The sequence below is a fragment of the Neofelis nebulosa genome, chromosome 3 (assembly GCF_028018385.1).
Source record: "Neofelis nebulosa isolate mNeoNeb1 chromosome 3, mNeoNeb1.pri, whole genome shotgun sequence".
Taxonomy (NCBI): domain Eukaryota; kingdom Metazoa; phylum Chordata; class Mammalia; order Carnivora; family Felidae; genus Neofelis; species Neofelis nebulosa.
In genome coordinates, this window is record NC_080784.1 from 31,547,829 (window position 1) to 31,559,880 (window position 12,052).

The 12,052-nt window shown below is 37.2% G+C and overlaps 2 long non-coding RNA genes across 9 annotated transcripts in view; one reads left to right on the forward strand and one right to left on the reverse strand.

Moving 5' to 3' along the window:
• The window catches only part of LOC131506543 (uncharacterized), a 235,300-nt gene that overhangs the window by 108,464 nt on the left and 114,784 nt on the right, over nucleotides 1-12,052 (reverse strand). The window contains exon 5 of one of the 8 annotated variants that reach the window (XR_009259013.1): nucleotides 10,535-10,787. The exons of 6 other annotated variants lie outside the window; for them this stretch is intronic. This is a non-coding gene — a long non-coding RNA (uncharacterized LOC131506543). Of the gene's footprint in view, nucleotides 1-10,534; nucleotides 10,788-11,158; nucleotides 11,278-12,052 lie in introns of those variants that run through there. One more of the 8 variants, XR_009259018.1, reaches the window with a different exon arrangement.
• On the forward strand, nucleotides 7,612-9,408 carry LOC131506545 (uncharacterized). The gene is made up of 2 exons (XR_009259020.1): nucleotides 7,612-7,779; nucleotides 9,180-9,408. It is a non-coding gene; the product is annotated as an uncharacterized LOC131506545 (long non-coding RNA).

A 12,052-nucleotide genomic window follows, 5' to 3' on the forward strand; every position in this document is an offset into this window, starting at 1 on the left:
AAGCCCCAGTCCTTTTATCTATAATGAGGCTATAAATCCTATTTTAGATCTTATTGTGATTAAATAGCAACTCCTGGGGCACCTGGATGGCTCAGTCAGTTGAGTGTGGGACTCTTGATTTTGGCTCAGGTCATGATCCCAAGGTGGCTGGATCGAGCCCTGTGTCAGGCTCTATGCTGAGCATGGAGCTTGCTTGGGATTCTCTCTCTCTCTCTCTCTCTCTCTATCTCTCCCTCCCTCCCTCTGCCCCTCTCCCCACTTGCCCTCTCTGTCTCTAAAATAAAAAATATTTAAAAATTTTTTAAAATGTTTAAATAACAACTTCTGGGCATCATACAGTAGATGTCCAATAAATGTTACTCCCTGCCCGTTCTATGTATTACTATTGTATTTGTGCTTTCATGCATTTGAAACTTAAGGCATCTTTGGATATATCTTATTAAAATATAATAATGAGCAAGGTGTGGGGATTTTAGGCAGAATTTAATCCCTGAAAGGGGTTCAGATTTTTCCTGAGGACTTTTGTTAGGAAAGAAGGAAAAGGTCTCTGAGATAGGGGGTAACACTGTTGGAGAAGAGAGAAGGGTCCAGAAATTGAGACAAGGATACTGAGACTGTCTCTCCAGCTTTGCAATGGACATGCAGAGGAAGGAGAACTGGGGTTTGACCAGCATGACATTGGCCTACCCACTTGAAAACCACTTGTAGCTCAAAAGTCTACAATGTTTTCCAGCCAATATTGTTCCATTCACAGCTCCAACACGTTTTCTCCTTCCACCCAGTTCAAAAGGACATCAGTGTGACTCTCTCCATCAGTCACAGCAACAGCAGAACAAGGGCTGAAGTTGTAGCCTTGCCTCCAGCCAACTATCTACCTTCACAGTATTTTTTTTTTTCTTTTTTTCATCCATCAGCTAGTTTTCTGCCACTCAATGATCGGCAATTTGAGATCTGGGCTAAATTGCACCAGGACAGGGTTTTAACGTAGTGTTGGATTGTATCCTATGAGTGACACTAGCAAAAGTTGGCTACAAAATAATAAAATGACAATGGGGGGAAAAACAGATGAAACCAAAATTACAGCAAAAGTAAATGAAGACAGAAAGGAAGAATGTTGGACTGTATTTGTAGATGACATGAAAATCCCAAAGAAACTATATAACAGCTGGTAGAATTAATATGTAAATTCAGCAAGTATACAAACTCGAAGTATACAAAATTAATACCCAAAACTTAATTGTCTTCTATATGCTAGAAGTAAATAATTGGCAAGTTAAATTTAAAAAAATTCTACTTGTAAGAGTACCTAAAAACAATAACAAAAAAATACTTAAGAATATATTTAACAAAAGACATGAGAGCTCCTCATTGAAAACTACCAAATATTGCTGAAAGAAATTAAGGAAGGATCACAAAAGTGGAGAAATAAACCATGTTTGTAAATTTATTGGAAGATTCCAATTCATGGTTTGTTGGAATTCATAAGTTCATTGAAAGATTCCATTATTAAAATATCAATTCTACCGAAATCGATTTATAGATTCAAAGCAATCCCCATCAAAATTCCATCAGGCATTTTCACTGAAAATGACAAGCTGGTTCTAAATTTTATTTGGAAATCTGATGGCTCTAGAACAGACAAAACAATTTTGAAGAAGATGGAACTCGATAGCGTAAGTAGAACTTATACCATGTACAAAAATCAAGATGGCATAATATTGACATAAGGATAAACATAAGGAGCAATGAAGTAGAATAGAGTCCACAAAAACCATGAGCTATATAAAAGAAAACATCAATAAATTAGACTTTATCGAGATAAAAATTTTGCTCTCTGAAAGACACAGCTGGGAAAATGAAAAGACAATCAAAAGAAGGGGGGAAATGTTCCCAAGGAACCTGTATTCAGACTATGTAAATAACTCTTACACCTCAATAATTAGAAGAAAAGCAACCCAATGAAAAATGGGTAAAAGATTTGAATAGACACTTCACTAATGACAGTATACAAATAGCCCAAAAAGATTTAAAACACGTTGGTCATCAGGGAAATGGAAATTCAAACTCCAGTGAGGTGCCATCAGACATCCATCAGATTAACTAATTAAAAAGATTGACAATACCAAATGCTAGTGAGGATGTTGAGCAACCAGAACTCTTATACATCCCTGGTGGGAATGGAATATGGTTCAATAACTTGGAAAAAAGTTTGGTAATTTCTTAAAAAGTTAAACATATGACCCAGACATTCCACTCCCAAGTATTTATACAAAAGAAGTGAAAACATATGTCCACACAAAGACTTGTATGCAAATATTTATAGCAGTTTTATGCACAATAACCAAAAATTGAAACAATCCAGATGTTCACCAACAGGTGATGGATAAACAAAAAGAGATGCATTTATACAATGGGATATTAGTCAACAATAAAAAGAAACAAACTACTAATATACATAACAAAATGAATGAATGTCAAAGCCATTATGTTGAGTGTATGACACCGGACCTAAGAGTATGATTCTATTTATATAAAAGCCTAAAAAAAAAAAAAAAAAAAAAAAAAAAAAAAAAAGCTGTGACAAAAAAAAAAAAAAAATAGTGCAGTGTTGAATGGGTCCAAAGGTGGAAGGGGAAGGATGGACAGAAAAGGAACAAGAAGAAATTTTGGAGGGTGATAGAAATATTCTCTACCTTGACCAGGCAGTGGCTTCACAGGTATATGCACTGGGTTGTGTGCTTTAATGAATGCAGTATTGTACATAAATGATATTTCAGTAAAGTTGATTTTATTTTATTTTTTTATTATTATTATTTTTAATTTCCTTAATGTTTATTCCTTTTTGAGCGACAGAGTGCAAGCAGGGGTGCGGCAGGGAGAGAGGGAAACACAGAATCCGAATCAGGCTCCAGGCTCTGAGCTGTCAGTACAGAGCCCGACGCGGCCTCGAACTCACAAACTGAGATCGTGACCTGAGCCAAAGTCAGATGCTTAACTGACTGAGCCACCCAGGTGCCCCGGTAAAGTTGATTTTAAAACAAAGGAAGGCTAGCCCAATACTGTATCCCTTCATATAAATACATCTCCTCATGTAACTACTGAAAACTCGAATTTTCAAAATAACATCATTTCCCTCACCAGCCTCATATAACGAGGGACCTGTTCCATGTCAGTTTCCCTTCCCTTCCTCTCATAAGCCCACACTCCACTCCATGTGCCATTCTATTCATAAAATAAAAGCATGAAGGTCCCTTTCAACAAATGCAATATCTTCAGGCTCTCCTGCAAGAACAAAACCAACACAAACAGCATGTGCATGTGGTATCCTTTTCCCCAAACATCCATTTATATGGGGAGCTACATAGGGAGGCAAGTGATGTAGTTACAGGTGATAACTCATGGTTGGAAAGGCAGGAATAAAGAATGGTAGGAATGTAATCATTAATCTGTGGTCATACATAAATCAGGCCACTTCGGGGTGAAGTATTGAGGAGGAAGATAACCATTTTCAATCAGCTGAATCAACGCTCGGTTACGTGGCTTCACAGGCATCCCTCACACCCTCACATCTAGATCATCTGCTACATGGAAGGCCAGCTAAATGTTTGTTTCCTTCAGTCTAGTGAGTATTTTCTTCTGGTGGGGAATCCTTAAAGCTGCAATTATTTAGCCTGATCCATTAATTTGCTATGATCCCAAAGCTAGTCACAGTAATTCCTCCTGATCCCAAAAAGGTATGTCTAGCATCTAGAAAAGCTTTCTGGTATTGTTCACATACCCAGTCCTATTACTCTGACCAGCTGATGATTGGTATTTATGTAGGGTCTGAGCTATGCTACTTTTAAGTGTCAACAGTATTTGCTGACTCAGAGAAGCATCCCTGCAGTTGAAGTGGGGGCCTTGTTAACCCCTGTCTCCCACTGAAGCCCAGCTGGTATTGCTTCTCAGCTAGGGCATTGGAATCCGAAATTTTGTTGAATATGATCATAACATATTTAATTCCTACCAGTTGCCCTCTGGTCAGAAAACATAATTAAGGGGTCTGCAGATGGTCTGGCAAGGTTTCCAGAAGCAGTAGAAACCAACAGCTGACTGCACAGCTATATGAAACTAAAAACTGTTTCAAGATATGTACCATATGCACACATATGAATCCCTTAGGGAACATGGTGAGCTCTTTGCATTACACGGGTATTAGATGCTATGGGAAATGACTAAGGAACAATTAGAGAAATACATTAAAAAGGAAAAGAGAGAAACACAAATCAAAATCTTAACCTAGGATAGTTAGTTCCCAGACTTAGTAGGATATACTTTGGATAAAACAAAACAAAAAACAACAAATGCAAGACAGAAAACTCAAAGAGGACTATTCAGGGAGAATGAGTAAAAATGGCGAGAGCTCTTTTCCAGAATCCCTAGGACGTATTAGATATCTTCTTTTAAATTAGAAACAGATAAAATTAGCCTTTTTACGATAGTCAATAGCCTTTATTAAAATAGGAAGTCCAGCATTATCATTTTCATTTTATGAGTTTTATAGAATTTCATATTAGAGTAGGAGCAGGGAGAATGATCCTTATACCCGTTAAAGAAATTAGTGATAAGAGGTTAGACCAGAGGAGAAATGAAGGATCAAAGAGAATCTTTGAAAAGACAGTGAAATATTTGAATACATTCATGGACTGTGACAACAACAATTGAGATGCATTGGGGTAGATGATCTTTAATGTCCCTTCACAAAGGGTTGCTTCATATGTTTTCTTGAACAGATTTAAGGTATTCTGTAAAGGATGTCAAGGAAACCTGTCTACTGGCTGTTTGGCCAAAACTTCATTTAAAAAAATTCAGAGATGAGTCCTGTACAATTTTAGACTCTGTCTGTCTTCAGTCTCTCCAACACAGATCAAAACTGAAGATCTTCCCACTGGTTTTCTGAATATTGGGGCAAAGTAGTGTTCAGTCTGAATTCACATGGTTAGGATTTTTTAGGCTCAGCTTTCTTCCTGGGTTTACGACCCATTAGGGAACCTCTCCTTTTAGTTGCATAAGCCAAGGTGACCCTCTAATGAACCAGGGTTTTCACAAGCCTAGTTTTCACACACTTCCAATGATCTCTGTCCTAGGGTCAGAGAAGGATTGCTCTTGTTCTGAGTTAGCCTGACACTGATAGCAGATATGGAAAGGCCTTCCCTTGGCACCCTAGGCAACGCTGGGGTTTTAGAGTACTCGTTGATCATGCTCTGACCTTCTCTGAGTTCAGAAACAAATCAGTAAGAGACATGAGAGGGGTCAAGATGGGACCACTGAGAGTGGCAAAGAATGGTTCCCTTAGCTAAGGAATTGTCAGTGCAAGTTCTCCTTTGGTTCAGGTTTGATTCCAAGAGACATTTCTCTAAGTGAAAGTTAATATTAAACGAGAGTTCTGAGAGTGAACTAAAACTTTTAAACACTGTAACCTGAAGCTGTCTCTCTAGGGTAACAGAGTTGAAATCCATACCCTAGCCCAAGATCTTTGACTTAAACCATTTTAAAGGACCAACATCACACTTTTTAATACTCCCTGTTATCATTAGTTCCACTCAAAATCACATTTCCTACAGGTTCGTTGCACATTGTTAAATATTCAAAAAAATATAGACACGTTTTTCTTTTTTCAAAGTTGCATTTTATTATTACTTTTTTATTTTAGAGAGAGAATGTGCACATGAGTGGAGGAGAGGAGCAGAGGGAGAAGGGGGGAGTGGAGAGAGAGAATTGTAAGCAGGCTCCAGACTCAACGCAGAGTCTGACACAGAACTCAATCCCACCACCCTGGGATCATGACCTGAGCCAAAATCAGGAGTCCAACGCTAAACTGACTAAGGTACTCAGGCTCCCCAATGTGATTTTCTTAAGTGAGCACATTTTTCAAGGGTCTTGGGTCTCACTTCAGGTTATATAATAAGTGGGTGTGGAGCAGAAGAATGACATAGCATTCATAGGTCGCTTTAAAGAATGAATGCCTTAGAGTTTGTTCCCACCTTTTTTTCTTGAATTTTGGTATCTGGCTCTTTTTTGCAGTGATACTTCCAATCTTGTGTCTCAAGTTGCAGTTCTATTTCTGCTCCTATGTCAGTATCTGACACATAAATGGTACTCAGTAAAGGATGGCTGAATAAATTATTATTGAACAAATGATTATTGAATAAATGAGTTTCCAACCCTAAAACAACAAATTAAATACTTTCTTTTTAAATTTATTTTATTTTATTTTATTTTATATTTTATTTTATTTTATTTTATTTTATTTTATTTTATTTTATTTTATTTTATTTTATTTTATTTTTGTAATTTACATCCAAATTAGTTAGCATATAGTGCAACAACAATTTCAGGAGTAGATTCCTTAATGCCCCTTACCCATTTGGCCCACCCCACTCCCACAACCCCTCCAGTAACCTTCTGTTTGTTCTCCATGTTTAAGAGTCTCTTCTGTTTTGTCCCCCTCCCTGTTTTTATATTATTTTTGTTTCCCTTCCCTTATGTTCATCTGTTTTGTCTCTTAAAGTCCTCAGATGAGGGAAGTCACATGGTATTTGTCTTTCTCTAACTCATTTCGCTTAGCATGACACCCTCTAGTTCCATCCACATAGTTGCAAATGGCAAGATTTCATTCTTTTTGATTGCCAAGTAATACTCCATTGTGTGTGTGTGTGTGTGTGTGTGTGTGTATGTGTGTATGTGTGTATGTGTGTGTGTGTGTGTATATATATATATATATACACACACACACACACATACACACCACATCTTCTTTATCCATTCATCCATCAGTGGACATTTGGGCTCTTTCCATACTTTGGCTGTTGTCGATAGTGCTGCTATAAACATGGGGGTGCATGTGTCCCTTTGAAACAGCACACCTGTATCCCTTGGATAAATGCCTAGTAGTGCAATTGCTGGGTCGTAGGGTAGTTCTATTTTTAGTTTTTGAGGAACCTCCATTCTGTTTTCCAGAGTGACTGCACCAGCTTGCATTCCCACAAATTAAATACTTTGTATGTCCAAGTTACTGTGAAATAGAAAGATGAAAACCCTCACACCTGGTAGGAGAACCTTTGGGCAGTGTTTTTTTCATTGGACTAATTTTTCACGTTTAAATGCTTTCTTTTTTCCAGAAATACCTGGACTTCATTGTTGACTTTTCTTTAGAGTGTTCTCAGGCAGGTTTCTTCCAAAGTCCAAACCTTTCCTCAAATAGTCACTACAAACTCTTATGCATACCTCAGAACCTTTTTAAGGAACTAGTGCACAGCTCAAGATTTGAAGACTGTTCAGTTTTACTTACTCCGTTTTACTTAGTTATTATTCAATTTTACTTAGTTACAACTCAAATTTATTTAGTTAGGTCGAGAAAGTTAAATAGCTACTTGTTCTCTCAGTAAAAATAAAACAAAAACAAAAACTCCATAGACTCCCCCCACCCCCATCTTTACTCTCAGGAAGTGATAAAGCAGTGTGAAATTAGAAAACCCATGACAAATGGGATATCAGATCAGGTAGTGCTTAACTACTAAGTACCCAGGATTTTTTTTTTTCACTGTTCTATCATATCCCCCAAAGAAGGAAGAGAACTTTGAATGCTCTTCCTGTGAATAATTAATGATTGACTTGCTATGCTTGGAATGTGTAATGGAGTGAATTCCAGAGAATGTGCCTATCCTTGGTGGTGGGCAAGAGAAAATGCACGGATCTTTCTCAAGAAAATAGCTCTGATTGGATATTTTGCTAATGATCGTGAGTACCATCATAGGTTTAAATCCTGCTCTGAAATTCAACCCAAAGTAGCAACTCTATTTTAATAGATAGGCAAAGATACAGACTAAGAAAATACTACCTTATCAAGTGTGTATTCATAAAAACAACATATCTGCCTCTGCAGGAGTAGTCTTTGGCAATAATTCTCATTCTCTCTCTGATGTTCATTAGATTATATGAACTTGGATGAATCAATAGACTGTAAAATAACTCAAAAAGCTGTTTTCAAGATTAGATAAATTCAAAGATGTCAGACATTTAGCATTGTGTCTGGAATAGCAAAGCTGTTCCTTAATTGATGGTTTTCTTTCTTTTCTCTCTTCTCCATATGTAGCATTTTAAACATATTTGTACACCACTTGGAATTCTATATAAGCTTTGGGAAATAGACTTTAATATGGACGCTTTAGGAGCACTGTGAAAGAATTTACCCCAGTTATAAACCCCATTTACATGGTTAACAAAAGCGTATCACGTTGTGTAAAAACCAGGGCCAATGTTCTTTTGTAGGTCTTGAGGCTAGTTAAGTATTCTCTGCACTGAAACACATTGCTCCGTTTCATGTGATCAGTGATCAGAGGTTACAACAAGTATGTAGAGCACTTTAAGAATCTTGAGAAGTCATGGGCACTGAAAGAAATTATTGTCTGTATTACCTTCCTTCAAATAGTGCACTTAGAATGAAAGTTACATCTGGATGGATTCCAACAAGGGGGAAAAAAACCTGTGACATGAGGATTCTGTAAACTCTTCTAGGAATTTCGTGTGTATACTAAATGGAACTTTGTGCCATATACTTGGCACGAAAAACTGAAGTGCATAATGGAAAAAAGAAAAAGGATTCTTCAGACTTTTTTTTTTCCCTGGGAAGAAAGGGATGCAATTGTGTACTTTCAAAGTTCTAATCACGCTGGTTAAATGATAACATTTTTAAAGGGCTATGGTGGGACCAATGTGGATGTCTCTGGTTTTGGTCAAGACTTATGTACAAGAGCATTTAAAAGAACTGCTTCCTAATATTGTGAAGTATTCCCCAGTCCTTCAAACCAGTCCACAAGCCAAGAATCCATCCATGTGTTGATGACATTCAAAGGAAAGGAATATCCTAGATGTGATGGTTGGGGATGACACTCAGTAGCCTCCATATTTATTTCTAACCACTTCCTTCATTACTTACTTCCTGCCTCCCACCAAGAAGAGTAAAAAGGCCTGAAATTTGCATTCCAGCCTCCCTTTGGGCTAGTGCATGGGCCTGTGACCCAATTCTGGCCAGTGATTTTGAAGAAGTACTCTGGGGGTAGAAATCACCAGGAAAGATTTTTCCTCTGGTTAAAAAGATATGTACAACACAAAACTGCTCTTTCTTTTTTACTCTGAAGGTAATTATGTGAACACATAATGGAGATATGTAATGTAATGTGAAGACATAATTACAAATGGAGATGCACCAGCCACTTTATAATCATAGAAACAAACCTGAAAGGGAAGGCCAACACACCCAGGATGACATCCCAGCAGAAGAATGACGGGAACACTGGGTCCTTGATCACCTCATTTTCGTTCTGGACCTCTTGTTAAGTAAATCCATAAATATCTTTATCACTTGTACTATTTAATTGAGGTATGCTTTACTTGTGGCCTAAAGCACAATTGATATAATAGTTCTTGCCAGAGGATGAAAAAATATTCCAATCAAGGCTGATAAAGCTTTAAAAAAGAATAAAAGACTCTCTGTGTGATATGACTAAAAATCTACTGAAACAGATACCCCTCCCATTTTACATTCTTCATCCAAAATTCCCACTAATAGAGACTTGATGATATACATTCATTACACAAATTTTGACTTCCTTTTATGCGTAGCACTTGTCCGATAAATATAAATACTAAAACGTATTCATCATTTATCTGAAATTCAAATTTAATCGAATGTCCTGTGTTTGTATTTGTAAATCTGGCAACATGCGCCATGCCCTATGGCAGGCTCTCCATAATTCAAAGAACGCATCTCCTTCAGAGCCTTTAGCTGATTCTAATGTGTGATCTGGGTAGAAGTCCACTGCCTTAGAAACTCTCTCTTTCAACTCCACATTCTACACACCAAGAATCTGAAGCCTGAAGAGATCCTGGGATTTCCCCAAAGGCACAAAGCTGCGCACAGGCACAGGTGGAAATGGGACCCACATTTCAGGATTTTTGCCAGTACCCCTTTTTTTCAGTTGCCTTTTCACTCCTGCTCCTAAAGTCTCTTGGTTTTGAAATGAACTGGGGAACTAACGAACTAACGCTGTTTGACTCAGTAGAGGGAAGGAAGCTTATCATATAAAACGTTTAATTTCCTTTGATGAGGAAGAGGAATGCATCTTAGTCACTTTCTTACACAGAAGAGCATTTTGGATAAGAAAGAATTGTGGAGAAAGAAAATCCTGTTCAAATCCATAGAAATACTTTCTTAAAAAGAAAATTTGCCAAATATTCTTTCATATAGGTGATATACATGTTTGCATATATATAGATACATCTCATATGTATATATACATGTCATGCATACATTTATACGTCAGATATATATACAGCTTATTACATGGAGCTCATATAGGTGATATGTAATTCAAAGTTACACCATGGCTTGCTGTATTTTGCAGCTATCACTGCAGAAATCTTCCCTCTGTTTCTTCACAGATATCCTTGCTAATATTTTGATCAAAACTGCTAAGTCTCTAGCTTCTGTAAACAATGAGCTTTACTTGGAATTTATTTAAAGATTATCATGGTGACTTGCCCATGAAAAAGCCATTATTTATTTATTTATTTTTCCAATGGGCAACACAGAATTTAAAGCTCTTTGGATAAACTGCTGTGTATCACATTTCCAATTCCTAGATCTTCAGAACAGAAGGCTCAAAGTTTTGTCTAGAAACTTTTCCTTTTTAGCTAATCCAATTCTTTCATTTTGCACTGTTAGTCCAAATGATGCGATTCTGTCACTAGAGAAGACAGAGGCCAAATTAAGTCAATTCTCTGTAGAAGATCTTAATCTAACATACATTGCTTATCAATCTGCCTTTCTCGTGTTTCTTGGAAGTCAAATCCGATTATCCCAGATGCAAATAATAAGGCAAATTTCACTTTATTAAAAAATCATCCCAAACACATTCTTACAGTATCAGACTTTATTTAAAAAAAAAAATACATGAAATTTCAGAATAGGATAGGTTCAGATGATTTTTGGAATTCCTTATAAGGGAATGTGACCCCAAATCTCAGTTCTTTAGGTCAAAGCATCCTCAACCACTACATCCAATTATGATGCACTTAGACTTTGAGGTCTATCAAGTTAACCATCCCAGTGGTTCCATCTGTTTTCATGGAACGTCCAGATAGGAGAGAAGCACAGAGTACCATATCACAAATAACAACTTTCTATTTCAAGTGACTCTACCACAGCCAGGGAGTCATGAAAACCAAAAGAAGCTCCTATTGGAAATAAATAAATAATTTTTTTTAAAAGATTGAGCACAGCAGCTTCAACCTTTCCAATTATTTATTCAGCATTTTAAGTGATTCTTCTCTGCTCCACTTCCAAGCTACCTACATTTTGGTCTCTTTCTAAAATTCAAACCTATTCTCCACAGATAAAACTTGTCACCTCTGAGAAGAGTCAACATTTATTTTATTGCATACATTCTGTTATGCTTGTCGATTTTTCTATGAATCACATTACCTTTTAGTCTCACCTGTGAGAATATTATTCCATAAGAATTTCTGTAATTGAAATGTTAAAATTACACCCTCGAGACTTCTACTGCAGGATGGTGGATCCTGTCTCACCTGTCTGGACATGTTGTACTGAGCTGAGGTCACACTTACGCAAATGACATTCCAAACATTCTTCTCCCACTAAATTAAAAGGGGCAGTTCAAGCTTCTCTCTCTCCCATTGGTTAGGGATTCTGACACAGGGACTTAGAAAGCTCAGCAGTCCTAAAATGGAGCTATTGTTAGCCACATGACCTGTGTGAGGGCATGAATCCTTCTCTCCTACCTCCTGCCCCACTGCCCCTTAGTCAGCATTAATTACGATTCAACACTTGAAAACTAGGCAACTGACTGAAAATGTTCTACTTGAACTTTGATTGATTTCAGAAGGGTGGCATGTCTTAAAATGTTGACCATTTACTGATTAACTGAGAAGACAGAATTCCCCCAAACTGTAGCTAGTCTGAAGCTAAAATCTTAACACAGAAAAACTG